Raw genomic sequence first — 26,133 nt, forward strand, 5'->3', positions numbered from 1 at the left:
CTGGTGAGTACAGCCACCAGTCATCACTGCTGGTCACTACAGCCACAAGTTATCTCCTGTGATCATTATTGTCACCACAAATTGTCACCACTGGACATTACACAAACAAGTCATCACAGCTGGTCACTACAGCCAGTCATCACCACTGGCCATTACAGCTACCAGTCATCATAGTGTCAGAGCCTGCCAGAATCGGAATCAAGGAGAACCTGAATAGCGGGGTGAGGATTAAGAAAGAGAGAAGACAATAGAGCCGGAGGGCTGTCAGTCAATACTGCAGCCGCCCCGAGTTTATTTTACAGTGGCCTTATATACAAGCTCCAAGGGACAAGGGAAATTCCACAGAAACAATTACTGACACACTCCTCTCGGGTCAAAAACATTCAACTTCCTTATCTGACCACAAAGCTCCTCCTGGCTCACAGCAGCTGCTTTCTTTAGCAAAACAACATGTTCTTTCTGTTTTTTCTACAACTTGTTGGAACAAACAAGCTTGAACTCCCTTGACCTACAGGCCAAGATGGATCCCAAATTCAAGATGGAGTCACTGTGGGCTCCCACAATTCCCCCTTTTTTATTTTTTAAGACTCCATCAAGTCTCTCAGAGTGTGTGCCTGTCTTAGGTTGTTTCTTTCGCACTCCAGACTTACGTGTCATCGGAACATGAACTCCATCATTCATGTCCTGTCTTACATTGAAAGGAGGCAAAGAAAGCTTACCTGTCATTGACTACCAGCCTCTGGCATTAAGGGAATGCGCAGAGCTTAACTCCATGGAGTTCTGAGCTTACTTTCCATAAGGAATTATTCACAATTAGCTTGATGATCATGGGCAGACATATAATGCCTACTAACACACATCCACCAACACCTACTATGCCACCTAAAAGTAAAAGGGGACCAAGAGGGCAATGTGGCTTTCAGCCCATGAAGGATATCAGCTGCAGTCACAGCAGCATCACACTTAGGAGTCTAGCATTTTTAAGATTTAAAATTTCTTGATGCAATTCTATTAATTCCAAGGATATGTTTTCATGATGCCATATTCCTTGCAAAGGTCTCTTAATTTTGTCCCAACCAATAGCCCTTTGATTATAAACCTTAGGGGTCACAGAAATCCACTGGAAATCTGCATGACAATCCAATCAAGCTCTAATTTTTAATCCTTGAATTTTACCTCCTAGATACCGAACTATGTCCTACAAAGCTCCAGCTTCATATCTATGTCTTTCTGGGTACCTAATACCATGGTTACATTTTTTGCTATATCATTAAGAAAATGGGCATTTTGAACAGTTTGAGACAAGGCAATAGCCATGGTAGTCGCCGTAGCAATCAAGGATACCAAGGCCAAGATTCCCGCTATGACCAGGCCAACCATCCTCCTAGATCTACTCAAAGCTCTCTACATTACTTCCAGCACTTGTAACACTTTGTCCACATACCAAGGACCAGACACATTAACAGGCACCATAGCAAAAGAAGGTTGCTGAAACACCATAATTGGGGTACTATTAGGTACCTTAAAGATACAATTAGTAAGATTACAATTCTCAGAGGTAGCATTAAATTCTTGATCATTCATACTAATATTTATCAAGCCTACAAGCAAAACATAAGGTGGAGTAACACAAGCAGTCACAGATGAACAGTCCACCTTCCCCCGGGGGTTGAGGTTTTACTTCATCCATTGCTAAGCAAGCTTCCAGATCCACATGTGAGGAGCCCCTGAATCAGCACACCAAAGTCCTGCAGACAGTCCCTTTTCCCATTCAAGAGTATTTGCCTGGCTCGGATCTTGATTGCCAGGCCAATCAAGGATGAACCCAGGTGAATCAGTCACGTTATATTGTCCTCCCAGCAGGGGGGAAATCTCTGCAGTGGAATACCAGCAGTCTGTTCACCCATAGGTAACCATATGCGAGCTCCCAAAAGACAGTTCCCGTGGGAACTGTAGACTGGCTAATCTTTAGACACCCAGGATAAGATGCATTCTTGGCAAAGCAGATGGGCAATCTGACACCGGAACCAGAATAGTCGAATCCTGTCTTACTCTGTATTCCTAATCTGTCCACTGCAGGTTAGTCTAACAAATGAGTGTTGTTCACCAGGACCACGATTTCTCTGCCCTCCCACACGGCAGGATGAAGGATAGGCAGGTCAGGAACGTAGGCCCGGTATGTCTCACCCCTCGCCCCCAGGATCAGCGTCAGGATTATCAGCCAAACAAGTACCTCGTTTCTGCTCCCCACACCGCACCAGTCTCTCAGGCAGCCAGCGGAGCTTCACTGTCCTCCGTTAGCAGCACGGAATTCCCAGGCAGTGGGCCTCTGAGAGGGAAGTTGTTGTTAATAACATCAGGGTTAGTGGTGGGCTGCCTGTCATCTCTGGAACCAATTTCCAGGTTTCAGTCAGGATTCTTCCACGCTCCTTGGTGTTTGAGAAAAGGGCCTGGAGGAGCTGCTGGCAGTCACCCTGGTAGGCTGGTGTGTGAACTGTAAGCATGATGCCCACTTTGATCCTCAGCTCCACCCAGACCCACCTGAACTCCCATCTACCTCACTTCCTATCCCAAGATCCTGCTGCTACCTGGATAGCGGAGGCTGCCATGTGCTCTCTCTCCAGGGGAAATATGGCTGCTCTAATAAACCTTCTAATAATCTTTCTCTTGTGCCTGCCTGCTTCCACATGGTCCCCTGACAAGGATGTGAAGAATCCTTTCATTGGTGGCTCTATGGGGATAGGTTCCCTGGTGGATTTGCTTCCCCCCTCCACTTCGGACGGGGGTCCAAACAGCTTCCCTGGGACCTAGCCTCAGATCCTATACTCCTATTGCCAGAGGACCAACAAGGTAACTTTCTCCTGACTGAGCTCTTTACCTGCTGCCCAACACCAGCTAATTCAGTCCTTCCTCCAGGTAAGTGATCACTATGAAGGCTCCGTGCGTCTCTCGGGGAGGCCTCAGGGGCCCCCTCCAAAAGCTTGGCCAAGTACCACGCTGATGGCCTCCATGGCCGAGAGACACTATGGAGAAATGTGATGACATTTCCCACTGGTTGTTTCCCACTTTTCATGCCAAATGCACTGTTGGGGACGCTCACAGTCAAATTTTGGTTCCACCATCACTTACAATGGAAAAGGACGGAACTAAGTTTCCTTACAGTCAAACCTGGCCCCAAATTTAAAACCACTTATGTGAGTGCTCTGGCAGGTAGAACTCCTCTCTCTCTATTAACCTCTCCCTTCCAGCTGAAGGTGAAAGCATGGATGAGTTTAAGTTTAAACTCCTCCTCTGTGGACACCTCCCCTGTGAAGCCCTCCCCTCTTCTGCACCCCCTGGGCACCCCCTCTTCTGCGGGACCCCTCCTCTGCCTTTGCAGTGTGGGGTGGTGGAACTGGAAGCTCCAGTTGTGCCAGAAGCAATGCACCCTCACTGTCAAAACCTTTAGCTCTCTCTAGCATGGACCGTGTGGTGGATTTGCCATCTTGGCATCATGGGAGCTCAGCTGCTATTTCACACCGACCTCAACTTCATTCTGTGACCCTCCCCCTCTGACCCGAGCAGCAGTGCCATTATACATGTCACGTGTCTGTTCTTGTCTCCTGTTTACTAAAAGTTCATTGTTGGCAAAGTTTTGTGTTTTAAGCTGACTACTTGGTTCCATCATAATTAGGCAAAGTAATTCCAAAAAACCTTAACCGGCCGATTTTAAAATCTAAGCATGCTCTATAATCCATGCACAAACATGTCTGTCTACTTGTCTATATGTAAACACTATGGTTTCAAGGTTACCAATTACTCTGCTTACTAAAAATCTTGGTCAATGAAAGCTGAGATTTAATCTAAATTGCTTTAAAACTTTGTGACCTGACTATAAGCCAAAGAAACTAAGGCTAAGGTTTTGATTCTCCATTTTCTCTCGTGGGAGAAACTACTGAGAGAACAAGAGTCACTATCTTGCTCAGGCGACGTTTTATGTTTAACTTTCTGCCTTTGTTCTAAGCACTGTTGACCAAGGTGTTCTTGAGGAGTGTCATTATGCCGAGAGGTATTATTAAGTTAAAATTAACCTGCACAAATTACGGGAAAGAGCTGTGTGTCCCAAAACCACCTCAGACGGTCCAGCCAGTCCTGTAACTCCCTGCTGATGCTAACCGCCCTGGAGTGTTACCCCTAACCGTGAGCCAATCAGATTTGTACTCATATGTAGGTTTGCTTAAACACCTGGTTAATGTAACTTTTTGGTTTTTGCCTTTAAACCCTGCTGGAATGTTGCTCAGAACCTCTTCGCATCACCGGTTACCGAGTGTGTGGAAAACCAAGCTCAAGCTTGCAATAAATGACTCTTTGCTGTTTGCATTAATTGTGGTCTCTGGTGGTCTGTAAGGGGGCATCCAAAAACGGGGTACTTCAGATGGGGGCTTGTCCGGGATGCCCCCCAGAAGCCCACCCAGACACCTGATCAGCGAGTTGTCTAGCCAGCCGGTAAGTGGGGGTGCAGCTGCTTTGTGTTAAGTGTTTTGTGTCTGACTTGCAAGTAGGGTTTTGTGGCAGGCAAGAAACCTTGGAAGACGCGCAATAAGGTAGCCAGCGGGGCCGGTGGGAGACGTCCCCTGGATCCCCAGGGGGTAAACTATCCAGGAAGGGGTTCCAGTCCCCAGATAGTTTTAGCAGGGGTTCGAGTTCCCAGTCTGGCACTTTTGAAGGGGTTCGAGTCCCCTGGTGTGTCTGGCACTGTCCATCTAACAGTCTACAATGCGCTGCTGTCCTTGTCTTGTCTGTGTTTGTCGTTTTAATCCAGCGCCTCTTTTCCCTTGTTCATTTTAAAACTGCCACTGACCACTCGCAAGTGACCCCAGCAAGATCTTAGCCTCAGGCCTTTGTCAAGGGGGGGTCTGAGCATGGGGAAGAACCTGTCAGTCTGAGGGAATGGCCACTAGGGACTTTTTTCCCTTGCCCCAAGATGACTGGGAATTCTCCTGGGTCAACCAGAAATCTAAAAGAAAAATCCTCCAGAATGAGTAGAGGGGGTTTGAGTCCCCTGGTAAGTGGATTTGAGATGTCGCCCCATTCACTGAGACCTGATTTTGTCTTTGTGGCCACTTGTCTGTCTTGTTTACTTAGGTGTGTTTTCTATTCTGTTTTCTGAGGTGGGGAAGTTCTGGGTGAGGGTGGCCAGCTCACTCAGCAGACTCTGGATTCAGCTTGCTGAGTGAGAACGGTGCAGAGTTCTGGTAGGGAAGAACTGGGGGCCCATTGGTCCCCAACTCAGCCTTCTGTTGTCTTGTCTAGTTCTGTTTTAAAGTTGGTACCAGTTTTAAGTGTGGATTCTTGGTTTTTATGTTTGTGTTTTTGTTATTTATTTGATTATCTCTGGGGGAATAAAAGTTCCAGCCTCTGGCTGGGCTCGGTCATAGACCTGCTATGCCCCCTTCCCTGTGAGGCATGGAAGGTTGCTGGACTAGTTTGGTTCCCTTCAAGTCTCAGGCTGCATTTTCTCCTTGTGGAGGCTGCCGGCGGGAGGGTGTAAAAGGCTCTGTGCCTGGTTTGGACTTTTCAGCTAGTCCTAACAATGTAAAATTGGATTAAAAAAATCAGGCCAGTTAGTTTCAGGTGACCCCCTCCCCCAGCCCTCCTCCAACTGAAGGACTTCAAAAGACCATTGGTGAATTACCTTGCTAAACAAGCAAGCTCTGGGAAAATGAAGGTCAACAAAAGTACTTAGTTTAAAAGAAATACTGTCTTAAATTTTTGTTTAAAATCTTTAAAAAATGTATGTACAACTAATTTTGATTTTTGTGTGCTTTAGTATCTGTGTGTGTGTTTTGTATGTGTTTGTAAACATGTTCAAGATAAGAATTGTCAGCATGCTGTAACAATTGGGTGATTTAAGTTTAAAATGTAAAAGGTTATGAGGTTTGGGCATTACCAAAAATTTTAAAGAACTTTCACGTTGTTTTAAATGGCTTTCTAAGAATTCTTTAACTTAAAAATTTTTTAAATCTGGTATTTAAAAATATAATATTTTAAAATGCATTGGCAGTTTGAAATTTAGTTCCCTTGGCTAAAATTTGAGGATAAATATTAAAAATTTAAGTGTAAAGGTTAGTTTAACACTGTCAAAAACATTACCTGTTCTGTCTGTCTATTTTATTCAAAAACCAAAAAATAAAAAATAAAAAAGGAAAAAAAAGCCAACAGGAGATCTACCTTTAGGGGTGAGGAGTGAAGTGCAGTTCAGCTGGCCATGCATGGTGGGACAGGCCCTGGGAGGAGTCCACGCAGGGTGGAAGAGGGCAAGCTGGCACAAACGCAGTTCATCTAACCCTAAAGGGTTGGATTGGGTGCGTGCTCATTCCATAGGAGGGGCCGCGTGCCCAGTGGCCCTTCTTTGTTCTGTTCCTTTTCCCTGCAGATAGACACTGAAAACATGATGGTAAAAATTAGTGATGTGGTGATCTGATTAGTATTGCTAAAACTGCCCCTTGGATGTGTCAAAGTTAAAATTAAGAAGGTCTTGAAAAGTTATTTGTATAATGTAACTTGCTTTTAATGATGTTCTACAATTAGGAAGTTTCTAAAAGTCATAAAGGTATTAAGTCTAGCTTCTTGGCACGATGATGGGGACTATAATTCTTGCATTAAGAAAAAATTGTCATTTAAGTTTAAAATTTTTAATGTATATTTGTTTTAAAACAAGCAGCCAAAAGACAATGAGTGACACTTGGCCTCAAAATTTTAAGGAATCTTTTCAAAACGCAAATGAAAACTAAAGTATTAAAAAAATAATAAAAGGCTTTAAAAAATTAGAAATGAATTTTTGAATGTAAAGTTTAAAAGTAAAATTGTTTTTAACATTTGCCTCAAAGTGCACAAAGGAAAAATTAGAATTACCAAAATAATTGCTATTTCAGTTTGCTCTTATAAGTTTTTGTAAGTTTTCAGCAAGCCCAGAGCAAAGCACAAAGGATTCTTACAAGTTTGTCAGATGTAACCCTGGCTCTTAATAAGTTCCAGGTAAAAGCATGCTTAAAAGCTATTTCTATGTTGACCACCTTGTTGCTTTTAATTAAAGTGGCACTTTTATAAGACTCATTGATCTGCAAACTGGTTCAAAGCCAGCCCAGGCAGAAAAAAATCCCTGTGAGACTGTCACCTCTACTCAGCCAGCAGAGTGCTGAAAGAGCAAGCAAAGTTGCTTTAGGACTCAAAGTGGCAGAGTGCTAGCCTTGAGCTGGAGAGCTGAGGGACAACACTCAGGCCCCAAGTTCAAGTCCAGCGACCAACTAAGGGGCATTTATCCCAGTGTAGAGAAGATGCTCCTGGGACGAAAGCAATGGTCGAGCATCCAGAGGCAGTAAGCCACTGCTTAGATGGCAGAAATAATGTCAGATTCTAGTCATTTGTGTGTGGCCCTTCAAAACTGGTCAGAGCCAGGAGGTCATGGGAAGATAGTTTGTAAGCATGCCTAATGTTCATGACTACCTTGTAAGGGACAGAAACTTGCCAGTACTCTGTGATAGTAGTAAAAAGCTACGGTTGTAAAATATGGGGGATAGTTTAAATCCCAACCCCTGTATGTGCCAAAAGCTCTCATTGGCAGTAACTTTTGAGCTGATACCAGTTACATAAAATTCATCTGCTCAGGAAAGTTTATAAACCTGAAAGTTTCTATTGACATCTGTCTGAAAGCCTGCACAGGTAACTTAGGCATTGTTAGGGTCACTAGAGATCACATTCCTAAGCCATCCAGAAAGATGCTTTTGCAAACCAGAGTGCTAAACAAGCTACACTGCTGTAGCCAGAGAAAAGGTCTGTGCAGTTGTCAAAGGTAAAATATTGTTCTTAATGACATCTAGCCCCAAAAGCCTCTTTGTAAAATAGGTTAAGGTTGTAAGTTCCTGGCTAGGTAGAATCAATACCCCTGAGGTCAGCTTGAAGAAGCTACAGAAGATGGACCTTCGCCCATCAACCCCCTTTTAAAGTCAAGGGTCCAGAGTCAGTTTTGAAAAACCAAGGCAAAATAAATAAAAATAATTATTTTTTAAGGCATAAAAAATAGTGTTAACAGGTGTGCAAGTGTGAAAACTGCATCTGTCAGAGATGGTTACAAAACTAAGCCTTTTGTGTCTATTTACGAAAATATCTGGTTAGTAAAAAAGTTGTAATTTTGGTAGATTGTCCTGGGCTATTGTCTAAACAGTCTTAAAAACCAACGGGGCCACAGCCTGCCAAACCTATGCAATGTATCCTTAACCAGTCTGTGTAGAAATTTGCAGCCCAGCACGAGGTGTGACAGTCCCTTGGAGCCACTGGGAGACCCTGCTGCTGCTGCTGCACACCCTAACGGGTACAGTTTGAAGACAGCCTGATAGTCACCTGGAGGAAATCTACATTGTCACCCAGACCCCCTCCTCTGTGCTAAAAGCAGACTGAACTCCTGCCTGGTTCTATCACCTGAGACTGCATTCCGGTAGAAAGCTGCTAAAACTAAGATCTTGTGGGACATTCTTTTGGGTGATATCCAGAAACCCTCTCAATTCCCACAGTGGATTTTGGGGGCAAGGATATCACTGGCTTGCTTGCCTTAGGCACTCCAGTGCATAGTGACTGGAAATCCACTCTATAGTCACAGCCTAGTTTGGCTCTGGTATACCTGGGTGTGTTATCAATGCAGGTAGTAATGAGACCCAGCCCAGCTCTTAGCCTTAAAATCTAGCAAGCTTCTGCATCCCAGTGGTGCCTGGAGGCTGCTCTAAGATAACTCAGTTCCATAAGCCTCAGGAAAAAATGGAAAGTTTTAAACTCTAGCCACAAAAACACTCAAAAAGTTGTGGGAAAAAAAGGTAGTAAAAAAAAAAGCCTTGAAAAATAAATTTTAAAAAAGGTATCCTCTGAATAAAAAAAAAAAAATTAAAGTAAAAATTGTCTTAAAGTGTTTATTAAAAAAAATCTCCGAAAGTTTAAGTATGTAGCAAATGGCATAAGTATGTCTTAAAAATTAAAGCTTATAAGTACAGCTGGTATAAAATTAAGTTAGCTGTAATATATAAAGTCAGAACTAAAAAAAAAAAAAAAATTAAGGGCCTTTGGTACTGTTAATTTTGTTACTCACAATCGGACCTTGTAAAAAACAATCAGCGCAGTTCATCTATTAGTTCTGAAATCCCAGTAGCAAACTGTAAATATAAAAAACTGTTCCAATTCGGGGACCATGCTTGGTCCCTGACGCTCTAGAAGAGGAGGGAATGAGAAACTAAGGAGAGAACAAGAGTCACTATCTTGCTCAGGCGACCTTTTATGTTTAACTTTTTGCCTTTGTTCTAAGCACTGTTGACCAAGGTGTTCTTGAGAAGTGTCATTATGCCGAGAGGTATTATTAAGTTAAAATTAACCTGCACAAATTACGGGAAAGAGCTGTGTGTCCCGAAACCACCTAAGATGGTCCAGCCAGTCCTGTAACTCCCTGCTGATGCTAACCGCCCTGGAATGTTACCCTAATCCCGAGCCAATCAGATTTGTACTCATATGTAATTTTGCTTAAACACCTGGTTAATGTAACTTTTTGTAACTTTGGAGCTTTTGCCTTTATAAACCCTGCTGGAATGTTGCTCAGGGCCTCTTAGCATCACCGTTTACCGAGTGTGCGGAGAACCAAGCTCAAGCTTGCAATAAACGACTCTTTGCTGTTTGCATTAATTGTGGCCTCTGGTGGTCTGTAAGGGGGCATCTGAAAACGGGGTGCTTCACCGTGCACTGATCAACTCCCTTTAAGATCAAGGAACCAGAGTGAAACCAGTGGCACCAGCCTGCAAAAGCCAGTGCGAACCGGGTCTAAGCCAATAGATGTAGAAATTCTGCAGGTAACAGCCGGAGGTGTGACCGAGGCCACAGCCTTGCCCAGACTCCGGCCTTGCTCCAGCACATGCTCCAGCACATGCTCCAGCACATGCTCCAGAACACGTGACAGAAGCCGGCTAATTTGGGGTAAAACCCAAGCCATCTCAGATATTTGTTTCTGTAATGTTAATCCCCACAAGTTAGATCAGCAGGGGTGTGTGACCAAATGATAAACCTTCAGCCTAGAGGTAAAGGGTGCAACCCAGTGTTTCAATGAAGCATTTAAATGCAAATTAAAGTAACTTTAGAAAAAAGGATTAAAAATGGCATCCCCTTTCGTAAAAAAAAAAAAAAAAAAAAGTGGGAAGTTGTGGGGAGTGGCTGGCCTCCCAGACCAAAAAGTTTAAAAGATAAAATTGTCCTAAAGGTTTATTTCAAGATTTTAAAAAAAGATAAATTAGGATTACCAGAGACTTGAGATTGTGTCCCCATTAAGATCTGCCTAAATCAGGTTCCTCAACAGCCAGAAAAATGCTTTTATACACCAGTGTTAAACAGGCTCTGCTGCTGTAGCCCAAGCTATGAGCCACTTTATATTTTTTTTTTTGGGTCCAGTCGTGGGTCGTGGGGCCTGAACTCTGGGCCTGGGCGCTATCCCTCAGCTCTTCAGCTCAAGGCTAGCACTCTACCACTTGAGCCACAGCGCCACTTCCGGCTTTTTTCTTTTTGTTTATGTGGTGCTGAGGAATCGAACCCAGGGCCTTGAGCATGCAAGGCAAGTGCTCTACCACTGAGCCACCTTCCCAGCCCTATGAGCCACTTTAAATGGCTGCCCGAGGCAATGGAAGTGCTTAGAGGCCAATCAGTTGCAGGTTAAAAACTGGCTAGTAATTGTTAGTCAATTGTTAACAAGTCATTGGTAACCTCTATCTCATTGATCTCCTTGTTGCTTTAATTGGAAATAAAAAGAGCTTTTGTAACACAGACTCCTTTTGCCACATTTCAAAGCCATCCTGGGCACAAAGAATCCCTCTAAAACTCCATCTCCCAGCCAATCAGCACAGAGTCAGGCTGGAGGCATGGCTGGAGACTCACCTCTAAGTATCTAGCCGAAGGCTGAAAGTGGCATTGTGACTCTAAGTGGTAGAGCATTAGCCTGGAGCAGAAGAACTCAGGGACAATGCCCAGGCCTTGAGTACAAACCTGGTAAATGCCAACTGGGAGAAGCTATCCCTCCAGGACAAAGTCAGTCAGTCCTGACAATGGGAAACCACGGAGAGGAGTAAGAGATGACATCCTAAATGGAGCCACTTTATGCTCGCCCTTTCAAAATTAACCAGAGCCAGGAGATCAAGAGAAATAGTTGCTTGCCCACCTAATGTCCATACCTGTCTACCTTCTAACTGGACAAAAAGTTAACAGTCTTACCTTTGTCGCCTGCTATTTGTATTTATAGTAGCCTCTGACTGGTATTCCCAACCAGTCCATTATACTCTCCCTACCCAGTTACCCAAAAGACCCTAGACACCCCTTCCTGCCTTCCTTGCCCAGAGTCCAGTTATTCCTCCTTCCCTGTAATGATGTTAGGAGGAGCCAAAACTAACACCATTTTTAATATACCAGGAGTATCACCTCCTCCTAAAAATCAAAATACTGGTTTTTCACAAGCCCCCAGGGTCAGGAAACATGCTGTTCGTTGAGACCCCAGGAAATGTGAAAGCCCTGCTGCTTGTTGTGATAAGGTTGTGGGATTTGCAGCCCTGTTTGGTTATCAATAGTGCAGACAGGATCTGCAGCCTTGTTTGGTTAACAATGGTAGAACAGCCTAGCCACCTTTACCCCTCCAGGAAGGAGCAGCTTTATTTCAGCCCCCAAGAATAAGAATTTCCACCTGCTTTGTGTGGGAACCCCCAAATTCACACACTAATTCAAACCAAAATGATGTTAGTTCAAACAGTTACTTTGAGATGGACTGAAACTCGATTGGCCACTGACATGAATATGCAATGTGTTACAATCCCGTTGGCCACCTGCATGTGGCCAGGCTGGACCACATGGATGTTGCCTTTAAAAACCCTGGTTTGTGGGCCGTTCAGGGTCACAGTTTCAGCTCCCGAGTCTGTGCTGCGTCCCTGGCCAGTCAGCTATCCACTTCCCCAATAAAGTCATCTCTTTACTTGAGGCTGTCTCTGAGTAGCAGACTCTTTCCCCATAACAATGGGCTGCAATTGGGCTTATACTCCAAATGTTACTTTTCTGGCCCATGGCCAATGTGTGTTTTCCTATGTTATTTATATTAACTGACCCTGTCAACTTGTCAGCTTTTTGCCTGATCTTTCCAAGCCTCTTTCAACAGGATAACATCCCTGCCCAGGATACCACCTGGGGACAAGTCAAGGCCATCCTGTTCTTACAGGCAACTGGAGGTATCACTTATACTGCCCTGCCTTGCCCAGCACAGACCCAGACCCTAAAGACCCCACTCCAGGGATTCCTTGATGCTCCCAGGCAAGCAGGAAGTAGCCAAAAGAGGCCATGACACCTGCTGGCTCTGGTACCTTTAAATATCTCTGTTACCTCCTCCTCAGGTTACTGTGAACCTAAAAGCAGAAAAAGTCCTATTACCCCTCCTCCAGGATGCCAGGAGTCAGGTACCATGCTATATCTCCAATCCAAGACAAAAAAGGCAATTTCAGGTCTTTGATAGCTCCCTCTGGGTATCAATCCCTCCATGGCATATTCCTCTCTTGGGGTACTAACAACAATTTTTTGCCTTTTATTAATTGCTTGCATGGAAAAAGGAGGACCTTTACCAAACACTGTCAAGCAGATGCCTCTTGGACAGTACTCGGACCCCTGACCACTTCGCCCCTTTACAGCAGGAAGTAGCTCCAGAAGAAACGACCTCTGCCCATATCCCCGGCCTGGTACCCCTTAATATTTATTAAACAACAGAGTGGGGAATGTAAGTATTATGCCCACTTTTGGTCCTCAGCTGTACCCAGACCTGCTGGCCGCTCCCTCTCTCCGCCCAGACCCACCAAAACTCCCATCTACCTTACTTCCTATCCCTGAGAACTGCTGCTATCTAGATAGTGGAGGCTGCCATGTGTCTCTCTGGGGGAGGGGAAGGAGGATATGGCTCCTCTAATAATCTTTTTCCTGTGCCTGTCTGCCTCCGCACAGTCCCCTGACATGGATGTGAAGGATCCTTTCATTGATCCTTTCATGAACAAAACAGTGTCTAAAAGGCTAATTAAATCTTTAGGATTGTCAGAAACGCATTTTGGGTTCTCCAGTTACACAAATCTCTAGTAGTAAAAGGGTTAGTTACCAGCTTCATCAGGGTCCTGCAGCACGCAGGGGCAGGGCAGTTGAATCTGCCGGCCTGGGGAAGTTGCCCTGTTAGCTCTCCCTTGGGTCCCTTCGGCCAGTCCCTCTATGGCTGCTGCTCCACCACCATCAGGCAATGGGGGCAGATTAATCTCCACACCGCCCGCTGCTAGTGGTGGCTGGTAAGGTGGGGGGAAAATTAGGTCTTCCTTGATACCACCCTGTAGGAAAGGATAAAGAGGCACCAAGGCTGAGCTTTTGGTATCATTTTGCCCTGTTTTGTCGGTGTGGTCTCAGAACACCAGGGTCTTTTTCAGCAATTGTTCCTGAGGGGGCAAAAAGTGTTTTAACCAAGGGGGAGGGTTTTTAACCAGACTTTGCCAGACCAGAATGTATAGAATTTGGTCTGGGTGGCCGCTTCTTCCTGGAAAGAAAAATCACATTCTTTATAGATGGTAGCGAGATCAAAGGTTCCCTCAGCTGGCCATCCAACTTCAAAGGAGGGCCATTCTACATGGCAAAGTGTAATTAATTTTTCCTTTCTAATTTCTACACTCAAATTATGTGCCCTTCCCTTTACATCCTTAAAATTGAAAGTCAAAAGGGAAAGAGGAGTAATCTGTCCCATTTCGTCTGTCACAGAGTAAAATATACACACAGACAAAAACTGTAGCCACACAGACAGACAGAAAGAAAATACCTCCTGTCGACCATAGGAAAACCAAAAGTAGGACGTCGGGCTGACGCACGCCGACCCCTGGGAGAGACCCGCTTCGTCCCATCATAGGGGTCTGGCACACCTTCCAAGACCCCTGTTTGACAACCCGCCAGCGCAAGTCGCTTGGGTCTTATGCCAACCTCACAAATACAGATATCGGGCCCCAGAAACAAAGCAACAAAACGAAAGAAAGCAGACGATGAGACTCACTGATCCATGGTACACTCTCCGGTTCGGGGGTCTTGGGAAACCAAGGGCAAATTTTCTCTACAAATTCTAAAAGCTTTTGTAATTGTTGATGCTCTACTTTAGCACCCCTAGCTTTTAACATATCCTTAAGCAATGTACAAACAGCTGTCTACTATTACCTTGACTCATATTTACACTTATGCCCGAGTGACTCACCGTGTGAGGATTAAGTAAAGACAGAGACAGAATAGAGCCGAAGGGCTGTCTGTCAATACTGCAGCCGCCCCGAGTTTATTTTACAGTGGCCTTATATACAAGCTCCAAGGGACAAGGGAAATTCCACAGAAACAATTACTGACACGCCATCTCAGGGTCAAAAACATTCAACTTCCTTATCTGACCACTAAGTTCCTCCTGGCTCACAGCAGCTGCTTTCTTTAGCAAAACAACAGGTTCTTTCTGCTTTTTCTACAACTTCCTGGAACAAACAAGCTTGAACTCCCTTGACCTACAGGCCAAGATGGATCCCAAATTCAAGATGGAGTGGCTCCCACACAAGTTCTCTCCTGTGATTATTATGGCCACAAATTGTCACCACTGGACATTACACAAACAAGTCATCACAGCTGGTCACTACAGCCACCAGTCATCACAGCTGGTCACTACAGCCACCAGTCATCACAGCTGGTCACTACAGCGACCAGTCATCACAGCTGGTCACTACAGCCACCAGTCATCACCTCTGGTCATTACAGCCACAGCATTGCCTGTTTCTAGTACTTTTCTGGTGTATCTTGGTTAATTCTAGCACATAGAAGATTTAATATATTATGTTTCCTTGATAAATATCCACAGCTTTGACACAATTGGAAAGTTTTTCCTTTTAACAGGAGAACTAATCATGTTTATCATGATTCCCTGGTAAAACTGGCACTGTGTGTGTGTGTGTGTGTGTGTGTGTGTGTGTGTGTGTGTGTGTGTGTGTATACACAGACATGTCCACCTCTGAGCACATTTCTTTCTATGTCTTTTTATTTGTTCCTTCCCTTCTTGATGTTTTGGAATTACAATGGCTTTTTATTCATCTATTAGTAGCTACTGTGTAATTGGACATTTTATAAGTTCTAATTATTTATGTTCTTAATTAATTGGAATCCATAGTTTCTGTTGAATAAGGAGATATTTTCAGTTTCAGAATAATAGTTTTAAATTTGTCCAAATATATTTTCCACTTTGTTAATTATGTTTTACAACAACATTAATATTTACAGTTAAGTGATTATTTGTGCTTTACTGGTATTATGTCTTGTCTTTCATATCATATTTTGTCTGATTGGATGCCTGCTCCCAGGTATGTAGACTCTTCTATACTTAGAACCAGATTTTATGGGGAGAGGACAGGCTACACAAAGGACATATGTGAAATATCCATTTTCCTGCCCTTGGTCTCTTCCACACAGTTAAGTTTGCTTAGAGGCAGATCAGATGTCTCCCTTCATATTCACAGGAAGGAGTGTGAAATGTGCCAGAAGATCTCTAAGAGGACACGTAACAGCCATAACTCCTTAGGCATAATGGAAGATAGAAGAATGTTAAACTTCTGGGAATCTAGAAAGCTACAGAATAAAAACAGAGTAGAGCAGGGGTAGTGTTGTAAACCACTCCAAAGAGTTGATGTGAGGGCTCTCCTCTAGGAATATTTTCTTACTTTGTATGGTAAGAGGAGTCCAGCCTTGGTAAACTCTATTTCCAATGAAACAAGAAGGTTGCAGAACAAAAATTTGTTAAACCAGTGTCTAATGCAATAAGATTTCTCATTATAAATAGTAACCATCACAGAGGCAAAATCTTTCCAAGTACAACAAAAGCACCAAATGTACATCAGTGTCCACAGGGCAAGACAGCTTGGACTAGTGACAAAGTTTTCCACATCAAAGAATTGAGAATTATGTGATGTATTCCCTTATCTGCCAATTGGTTCTTCCTCCAAGTCTGAACTGTTATGTAACATTCTGGGAGCAAACAACATTGTTTTCCTACAAACAGCACCAAGAATTGGCTACAGAGTGGAGAAAGCAGCCTCCTAGGCCCTGAATAGGCTGCAGCTTACCCAGAAACCCAAGGGAAATGCAAAGCATCATATCAGTGGTGCTTGACTACCAAAAGCCGGAGTCACAAGTCAGAAACTTGGGACAAGTGCTGCCTCGTGTCTTTAATAGTGAAGGATATGGGCTTCCCATGTAAATCACAAAGAATGCTAACATAATGAGCACCAACCACCTATTCCCAATCCAACATTGACATTCCAACAACATCACATTCAGAGCTGATGGTCATTCTGAAATGTGCTCCTGATCTTCCACATGGTCTTCTTTCTTTATAGTATCAATCTCATGACATGTGCATTCCAAAAGACATGAATTTTGCCATTATTGTCTTTGCAAGATATATCCAGGTATGATATGTAGCTATGGTTTAGTGACATTGGTGTTTCACAGTTATAAATGTTTATTCACAGCCCTGACAAACTAGTCCTGAATGTTCTTCAGTGAAGGGTCTTCTGGGAATGTTGTTCTACAAGTTTCTGGGACTCTACACAAGGCTGCCTCTGGTCCAGAGAGCAACTAGAAGTCTGACATTTAGGTACTGTTCCATTTCCCAAGTATTCCAAGCCATCTTCACATTTACCAGCAAGCCCTAGAAGACATGGCCTCACCAGTACTTGGTACTCACACATTTCATCCAGTGAGTATGAAACAGTATTTAACTATGTTCCACCTTTCATTTCTTTGATCATGAATGAAGAAGAGAACCTCTGTTTTAAGGGATGCTTTATACATTCTGGCTAATAATCGTTGCTCACTTTTAGATGTTGCATGATTTTTCCACTTCTGGGTTATCTTTTTTTACCCTTCCCTCCCTAACTTCCTTCCTTCCTTCCTTCCTTTCTTTTCCTTCCTTCCTTCCTTCTTTCCTTTCTTCCTTCCTTCCTCCCCTCCTTCCTTCTTTCCAAACAGATATTCTCAAATATCCAGCCTTAACTATGAGTTTAGCACTTTTGAGGGGAATTTAAAGATTCCTCTATACCCTAGAAAGGTTAGAAAGATAGTTGCCTGCTTGTTACATTTATTTCCAGAACCCATGTAGAATTTATCTTGATGAATGATGAGAACTAAGGATGATAATTATGTAGACTCGAATGTCTCAAGACCCATCCCGGGTTCTCAGTTCCTTCTTACGCACAAATCAAGTTTCCCTACAGGGAATCTGTCAGAAGTCAATCAGTCCTTGGGCCAATGGCATGCTGCTTATCAACAAAGATTTATAGTAAGTCTTGAAATTGAATATGGCAAGTTCTATCACCATATATGTTTTTTTCAGGAGTGCCTTGACCCTTCATTGTGCCATATAAATTTCAAGACAAACTTCTTCAAAATCATTTTTGGGATTTTGATTGGAATTACATAGAATCAAACTAAATGCCTTTAAATATTCCTTCTACTATCTATGGTATATATCCAAGGCCATTTATTTAAGCCATTTAACTGTTTTCAATACATTTTATAATTTTCATTATCTAGATTTAGAGATCTGAGGGGTTTTTTTTCTTTTTCTTTTTTTTTTTTTTTTTTGTTGGTTGTGGAGCTTGAACTCTGGGTCTGAGCACTGTCCCTCAGCTCTTCAGCTCAAGGCAAGCACTCTACCACTTGAGACAGCGCCACTTCCAGTTTTCTGGTGGTTTATTGGAGATAAGAGTCTCACGGACTTTGCTGTCCGGGCTGGCTTTGAATCATGATCCTCAGATCTCAGCCTTCAAAGTAGCCAGGATCACAGGCATGAGCCACTGGTGCCCAGCACTGCTGGTGTTTTAAATGGACAAATCAACCAAGTTAACACAGCATACAAAGAAACAGAAGAGCCTTTTCACCAAGATGGCGCCGAAAGCAAAGAAGGGAGCTCCTGCCACTCCTAAAGCCAAAGCCAAGGAAAAGGCTTTGAAGCCAAGAAGGCAGTGCTGAAAGGTGTCCACAGCCACAAAAAAGAAGAGAATATGCACTTCATCCACCTTCCAGCAGCCCGAGACTCTGCAGCAATGAAGACAGCCCAAATACCTTTGAAGAGTGCTCCGAGGAGAAACAAGTTGACCACTGTGCTATCATCCAGTTCCCCCAAGCACTGAGTCAGCCATGAAGAAAACAAAGGACAACCACCCACTTGTGTTCCTGTGTTCATGTCACGGCCAACAAGCATCAGACCAAACAGTGACACTGACGTGGGGAAGGGCAATTCCCTGACCAGACCTGATGGAGAGAAAGCCTATGTTCCACTGACTCCTGATGATGATACTTTAGATGTTGCCAACAAACCTGCAATCACCTGAGTCCAGCTGGCTCATTATAAATATATTTTTTCCACCAAAAGAAGAGAAACAAAAGAAAATGTAGTTCTAAGGAACAAAATAAAGTATTAAAAACTGACCATCAGGAAGCTTAAGATTCATGAACTACCTAAGGAACTAAAAAAAAAAAAAAAAACAATTGAAAAGATGTTTAATGAGCCTAAACAAGAACACAGAAAACTGAATAAGGTGAATGAGAATATGAACAGAAATAAAAATTGCTAACAGAAACATGTATAAATTAGGTAAAAATTTCAGTAACAAATGATGGCTGACCCATAAAGAAAATGAAACTATGTGATTTACTGCAAAATAGATAGAACTGGATATCATTTCATACTGACTGACATAATCTAAGCCCAAAAAGCCAAATAACACTTTTTTTTTTTTTGGTCGTGGGGCTTGAACTCTGGGCTTGGGCGCTGTCCTTGCGCTCTTCAGCTCAAAGCGAGCATTCTACCGCTTGAGCCACAGCACCACTTCCAGTTTTCTAGTGGTTTACTGGAGATAAGAGTCTCATGGACTTTTCTGCCAGGGCTGGCTTTGAACTGTGATCCTCAGATCTCAGCCTCCTCAGTAGCTAGGATTCCAGGTGTGAGCCACCGGCACCCGGCTACACACATTTTTTTTTTTTATAACACACATTTTTTTTATCTGTAGAATCAAAACCTAAAATCATGATGATGATGATGATGATGACAACGATGATATAAAAATAATAATGAGGTGGGCACCGGTGACTCACGCCTATAATCCTAGCTTACTCAGGAAGCTGAGATCTGAGGATCACGGTTCAAAGCCAGCCCAGGCAGGAAAGGCCATGAAACTCTTATCAATAAACTACTCAGAAAACTAGAAGTGGCGCTATGGCTCAAGTGGTAGAGTGCTGGCCTTGAGCTGAAGAGTTGAGTGACAGCACCCAGGCCCAGAGTTCAAGCCCCATGACCAACAAAAAAATTAAAATTTAAAAAAAAATGTGAATGTAAAAAGGGGACCTTGAGGCGATGATGTTAAACAGAAGAGGGAAAGGGTACTGAGCAGTGAAGAGGATCAAAGTATATATTGCTATGTATATGTATGATGATTGCATAATGAAACCCATTAAACACTTGGAAGAGGTAGGAGAGGAGTATGAGATATAATAAGCACCCATCTAAAGCACTCATCTATGGAGAGTTATATTAAAAAAATACACCTTGAACTATTATATATGCCAGTTGAAAATGTTTTAATAGATCTAAATAAAAATAATGGCTGAGGGCTGGGAAGGTGGCTCAGTGGTAGAGCGCTTGCCTTGCATGCATGAGGCCCTGGGTTCGATTCCTCAGTACCACATAAGCAGAAAAAGCTGGAAGTGGTGCTGTGGCTCAGGTGGTAGAGCACTCACCTTGAGCTGAGGAGCTGAGAGACAGAGCCCAGGCCCAGAGTTCAGGCCCCATGACCCACAAAAAAGAATAATAATAATAATAATGACTGAGAAATTATAAAATTGAGTAAGAAATAGCTATCAAAATTTAAGAGACTCCATTATCTCCAACTAGGTTATACACAAAACATGTTAACTATAAAAATCAGTGATACACAAATTAAAGCAAAAATAAGAAAAACAGGGCCGGGCGCTGGTGGCTCACGCCTGTAATCCTAGCTACTCAGGGGGCTGAGATCTGAGAATCGCGGTTCAAAGCCAGCCCCGGCAGGAGAGACCGTGAGACTCCTATCTCCAATAAACCACCAGAAAACCGGAAGTGGCGCTGTAGCTCAAGTGGTAGAGCGCTCGCCTTGAGCTGAAGAGCTGAGGGACAGTGCCCAGGCCCAGAGTTCAAGCCCCACGACCGACAAAAAAAAAAAAAAAATAAGAAAAACAATAAAACAGCTGGGAACTAGTGACTCACACCTATAATCCTTCCTATTCAGGAGGTCGGATTTGAGGATAGAGTTTCAAAGCCAGCCCAAGCAGGAAAGTCCATGAAACTCTTATTTCCTATTAACTATCAAAAAAGTCAGGCTCAAATAGTAGAATATTAGCCTTGAAAGGAAAAAAAAAGTTAAGGGCCAGTGCCAGGCTGAGTTCAAGCTTCAGTATCTGTGTGGGCGCATGTGCACACACACACACACACACACACACATACACTCACACACACACACACACACAGAAGTACATGAAAAAACACTGGTAGACGTTTCTCTATGAACCTCCCTTGTTCTATGTATTCTAATAAAAATAGTTGAAAAAACTATGTAAATGACATTAGAGAAACTAATTTTGATGTCATTAATATAGGACAGTGGTTTAATACTGAGATATTTAGAAATACACCTATTCTCTAAGGTACACAAAAGCAATGGAAGATCTATCAGATCATCGGGCCTGACAGGAAAAGGGAATGACTTTGGCAGCCATTGTGAAAGTACTGGGAGATCACTGTAGGGAAGACTTAAGAGGTTTTAAAGGCATGGAAATGTTCCATCTGCCCAGGAAAATGACCTCTTCCCTGTTTTCCCTCTGTGTGCATGAAACCTCTTCCCTAGAAGTTCCCACTCAGTGTCCCAGGTAATGGACCTGGGAGCAGCAGGAGGTCCCCCAGGCTCTGAGGTCACTTCCTCTTCCTCTGAGGTCAAGTCCTCACCTGGCCCATCAGCCTCCTCCTGCCCTCTCCCTACATAACCTCAGTTCTGCCATCAGTCAGTCTCTACACACTTCCATCTGTGTGGGCCTGTAGTTTGGTTACCCTAAACTTTTTGGCCTGAACAACCATGGCAGTCTCCTTTTGGAGAACCTTACATAGTGGTGCGGAAACTTGGAGAAGATAATGTCAGGAGTCACTGGACTCACTCCTTTCTCTTTCCAAGGGTCAGTTCACCTCCTGACCCCCTCCATAGACCCAAACTGCTGAAGGGACCCCACCTCAAACTCCTTTTGGCGAAACTTAAAGGAAATAGGACAGAAATACCTTTTTGTGACAGAAAGAAAAATAATCTAGGCTTCAAAAATCACTTCCATTGGAACAATGCCTCTCAATCCATACTTTTTTGTGTGTATGTGTACAGAGGGGTTACAATTACATGAGCAGGGTAATGAGTTCATTTCTTATCAAGCATTGTTGCCTCCTTTGTTTCCCCTTACCATCCTTTCCCAACCCTCCTGCTCCCTCTCCTCCCCCCCCACCAAAGTTGTAAAGTTCGTTTTTCGACATAACATCTTGTACATCTCATTGTTGCAATAGGTCCACCTGTATCCCTAGTTAAACGATTTGTTTTTTCCCTTCCCCTCCAGAAATTATAACAACATCAAATACAGTGAAAACAGGGTTGTACCTTTGGGAAGGGACATACAAAGCAACAAAGAAATCATGTTATAAGTATGTTAGATACAACAGCAAGAAAGAAAAACCATTTAACCATTTAAGTCCTATGTTGGGGTTCATTTCGCCTAACATCAACTTATCTGACCATTTCTGCTTGTCTCAGACATATACTAGTTTTTGAAAATAAGAGAAACCATGGGACCTATGTTTCTTTGGGCCTGGCTTACTTCACTTAATATAATTTTTTCCAAGTCTTTCCATTTCCTAACAAATGGGGCAATGTCATTCTTTCTGATGGAGGCATAGAATTCCATTGTGTATATATACCATATTTTCTTGATCCATTCATCTACTGAGGGGCACCTGGGTTGGTTCCATATCTTAGCTATGGTAAATAATGCTGCAAAAAACATAGTTGTGCTGGTAGCTTTAGTATGGTCTTGTTTATGATCGTTTAAGTAAATGCCCAAAAGTGGGATTGCTGGGTCATAGGGGAGCTCTATGTGGAGTCTTTTGAGTAACCTCCATACTGCTTTCCAAAGTGGTTGAACAGGCTTACACTCCCACCAACAATGCAGTAGGGTTCCCTTCTGGCCACATCCCCCCCAGCATCTGTTAGTATTAGAATTCTTGATTATAGTCATTCTAACTGGGGTGAGGTGGTATATCAATGTTGTTTTGATTTGCATGTCTTTTATGCAAAGGGAGGTTGAGCATTTCTTCATGTGTCTATTGGCCATCCTTCTTTCCTCTTCAGAGAAGTTTCTCTTTAAGTCTCCCAACAACAAATCCTCAAAGAAACAACTGCCCAATAAATAAGTGGGCTAAAGACTCAATCCATACTTTAAAGCTGCCTTCTTCCTCAACTTCCACCTCCTTCATTCCTACTTACATATATGTATGTGGATAGCTTCTCTTTTCTCTTCCCATTCCAAGGATTTTCCCTTTGTTCCTGAAAGGTAACAAGGTGTGGCTTAGAGACTACAAGACCTGTTTATTGGAAAATAGGATGCAATTTTTGCCTGGGATTCTCAAAGTGATTCCTACCCCATTACTATCCTCAGTAGAGAGATTATAAATAAGAATCTAGAAAATAATTTCTTCAAATGCTGTTTCCTAACAGACCCATAAGAATACTCAGGAAGCCTTTTCAGATCAAAGATAAAGGGAAGGAATTTAACATGTAGGCCACAATATTTTATTCCACTGAATTTCCATAAGTACCACCCAAGAAAGGTGATGATTAAAGATAAGAGTATCTTGAATCTTTTTTTTCTTCTTTGTTTGTTTGTTTGCCAGTCCTGGGTCTCAAGGCCTGGGCACTGTCTCCGAGCTTCTTTTACTCACAGCTAACACTCTACCACTTGAGTCACAGCACCGCTTCCAGCTTTTTCTGTTTATGTAGTACTGAGGAATGGAAACTAGGGCTTTATGCATGCTAGCCAAGTGCTCTACCACTAAGCCACATCCTCAGCCTTGAATCTTTCTTGACTATATAAACACCTATTTTTCCCCCTTAAAAGCAGGAATCTGAAACTCACTCATGAAATTTCCAAGAGATATTCCTTACAGGAAAAGAAAAATTGGTAGTAAATAAACAATTCTATAGGGAAGTTGTCCTCACCTAAGGAGTTGAGAGTTCCGTAGTTTCCTAACATCCCTATATAAAGTCTGCTGGACAGGGTCCAAAGGAGCCCTACTTCTCTTGAGAGAAATCAACGGCCACATCCATGAAAGTCAACAGTTCCTGAAATAGCAATAAAAATATGAGTAACTATATAGTATATTGATTGTATACTTATTGACAAGAGTTCTTAATCTGATCCAAAATGAAACGAGAGAACTGTTGCTGACAGAGGCAAATGGCTTTAATAATTCAACACGATTCTCTTTAACAGTGATTTTTTTACTGCATTATCTCACTCTGAGAAAAGATGACATGAAATTCTCAAGAAAAGTGTAGTAACACACTTGCACCAAATATAAAAGAAACATTACAGGGGCTGGGAAGGTGGCTCAGTGGTAGAGCGCTTGCCTTGCATGCATGAGGCCCTGGGTTTGATTCCTCAGCACCACATAAGCAGAAAAAGCCGGAAGTGGCGCTGTGGCTCAAGTAGTAGAGCACTAGCCTTGAGCTGAAGAGCTGAGGGACAGCGCTTAGGTCCTGAGTTCAGGCCCCACAGCCGACAAAAAAAAAAAAAAGAAAGAAAAAGAAAAGAAACATTAAAGCATCAAGAACATACATTTTAAGTGCTGCACTTACACTATACAAGATAAACTATGCATGTTTCGCAGATGAGACTATCATAAGTAACTTTCCTAGGAATGGTTCCCAACAAACATCCCTATATCCTTGCTACATGCAGCTCCCTTCTGAAGTGACCCTGTGCTTTGTCATTTAACTCACTTTGGCCAACAGGGAATCAAAAAAAATTTGAAAAGTTTGGCCTAAGTATTTGCCCTGTGTTTTGCCTTCTTGGAAACACTTTTACCTGATAAAAACCCTAGGGCTGTTTTGTGGGATATATCCTACATCTGGCCTTAGCCAAGAGCAAACACAAACCATGAAACATGTGAGCAGTCCTCTTGAAGGAGCCAGCCTATTAAGACACAGGTGACCACAGCTTCAGGTGGGGCCTGTTCAACACCAGCATAGGTATTGTGCTGTCCCAGCCCCAAAGGCTTATAGTCAAGAACAAATTAAGGCCAGGTGCTGGTGGCTCATACCAGTAATCCTAGCTATTCAGGAGGCTGAGATCTGACAATCACAATTCAAAGCCAGCCCAGGCAGGAGAGTTTGAGATGCTTATCTCCAATTAACCACCAAAAAGCCAGAAGTAGGGTTGTGGCTCAAGTGGTAGAGTGTTAGCCTTCAGCAAAAAAGCTCAGGGATGTCACCCGGCCCTTAGTTCAAACCCCAGGACAAGCACAGAAAATAAATAAAAAATAGAATAAAATAAAATAAAATCCTTTCAAATAAGTAAATTTTGAGTGCTCCATTATATACCCCCCCAGCATACTGGTGAAGAAGTTTACTGCTACAAGTTTTCCTCTAAGGAGGGTCTTCCAAAATACTTCATATATAGTGTTTTCATTTTCAATCACCTCATTGTATTTTAATTTCCCTTCTGATTTCTTTTTTGAATCTTGTAATTTTATTATTAGTTCCACTTATTTTGATTTCCCAAATCTGCTAATAATTTTCAAATGTATACTATTATAGAAGAGCACAGATGCTATCTTAGAGAAATTTTATGTGAAATTCAAAAAGTTCTCTTTGTGTTGAATAAAATGTTCTTAACATGTTTTTAATTCCAAAAGTAATCACTTATTTCAATAGTCTATTCCATTTTTCTCTTTTAACTAGCTATTCTAACCATACTTCCTCTTCCTTCCCATCTCTTTCCCTTCCTTTCCCATACATTTAGAAAATGTATGCTGAGCGACCTACCATCCTACTTCTGTAATGGCCAAAATGCAGTTACACATAAACTATTAAACAAAATTAAGCCCAACCAACTGACAAGGTAATGGGTGCTTGCAAGTTGCTTTTGCTAAAAAGTATTGAACTCCTTACTTGGGACCATGAATTAACTAAAAGCAGAAGAAAAGCTTGGCATCTGTGCCTTCATTTTATATGTGTAAGGAAGGTGAAGGAAAGGGTCTCAAAGAAAGAGAACACTGGAGCCTTCTCAGTGATGACTGACGTCTCCGAACCCTTCCCTACACTAGTACAGAAGTGATGACCGGTAGACGATACTCTGACATACCTCTAGCCCTCTGCCACCAGCTATTTACATTTACAGCACATGTCTGTACCCTGAAGACGGCTGAAGGTGAACTGAGTTGCTGTCTTCCCATGGGATGCCTACCCATGTGGTAAATCTCCTTTCTCTGCTCCATGCTGTATCTTATTTGGCTTTGAGGTACAGGGCTAGCCCTAACTTACAAACTGGTCTGAAAACCCGGCTTCGGATTCATCCTGTGCATGAGTCTCATCACAGTTTATTGCTTGGAGGATTTCCCAGATGCTATGGTGACCTTCATCAATGGTGACAGGGATATACAAAGGAAATCAACAATGGAGGAAGAACTCTGAGAAAACATTATAAACTTCCCAACTCACAGACGCCGGCCTCGGCAGGATGGCAGAGGCGGCCGCGGCCATGCCATGTCTCAGGCGTGCCACAGGTGGAAGGTTTATCCCGGCCTAGAGGGCCGCGGCCTTCACCGCGCGGGGCCGACCCGGGCCAGGAGGCCGCAGCTCGGGTAGGCCCGTGGTCATTCACCCGTTGTGCTTCTGTAAACCTCTCCGGGGCTGGTCCTAGAAAGGATCCATTTGACGCTCC

The 26,133-nt window shown here is 43.0% G+C and overlaps 2 long non-coding RNA genes across 3 annotated transcripts; one reads left to right on the forward strand and one right to left on the reverse strand.

The window, feature by feature from the left end:
• Positions 1–548: 548 nt before the first annotated feature.
• Positions 549–24,178, reverse strand: LOC122095024. 2 transcript variants are annotated; one of them, XR_006144999.1, is made up of 4 exons: positions 24,168–24,178; positions 20,797–20,801; positions 1,255–1,262; positions 549–668 (listed from the first exon to the last, which is right to left on the reverse strand). It is a non-coding gene; the product is annotated as an uncharacterized LOC122095024 (long non-coding RNA). The 2 variants fall into 2 exon arrangements; XR_006144998.1 differs by lacking the exons at positions 1,255–1,262; positions 20,797–20,801; positions 24,168–24,178 and adding an exon at positions 9,310–9,321.
• On the forward strand, positions 3,786–17,764 carry LOC122095025. Its single transcript, XR_006145000.1, has 3 exons — positions 3,786–4,485; positions 16,599–16,825; positions 17,726–17,764. It is a non-coding gene; the product is annotated as an uncharacterized LOC122095025 (long non-coding RNA).
• Positions 24,179–26,133: the final 1,955 nt, after the last annotated feature.

The sequence above is a fragment of the Dipodomys spectabilis genome, unplaced genomic scaffold, assembly GCF_019054845.1.
Source record: "Dipodomys spectabilis isolate Male_0828 unplaced genomic scaffold, ASM1905484v1 ptg000331l, whole genome shotgun sequence".
NCBI lineage: Eukaryota > Metazoa > Chordata > Mammalia > Rodentia > Heteromyidae > Dipodomys > Dipodomys spectabilis.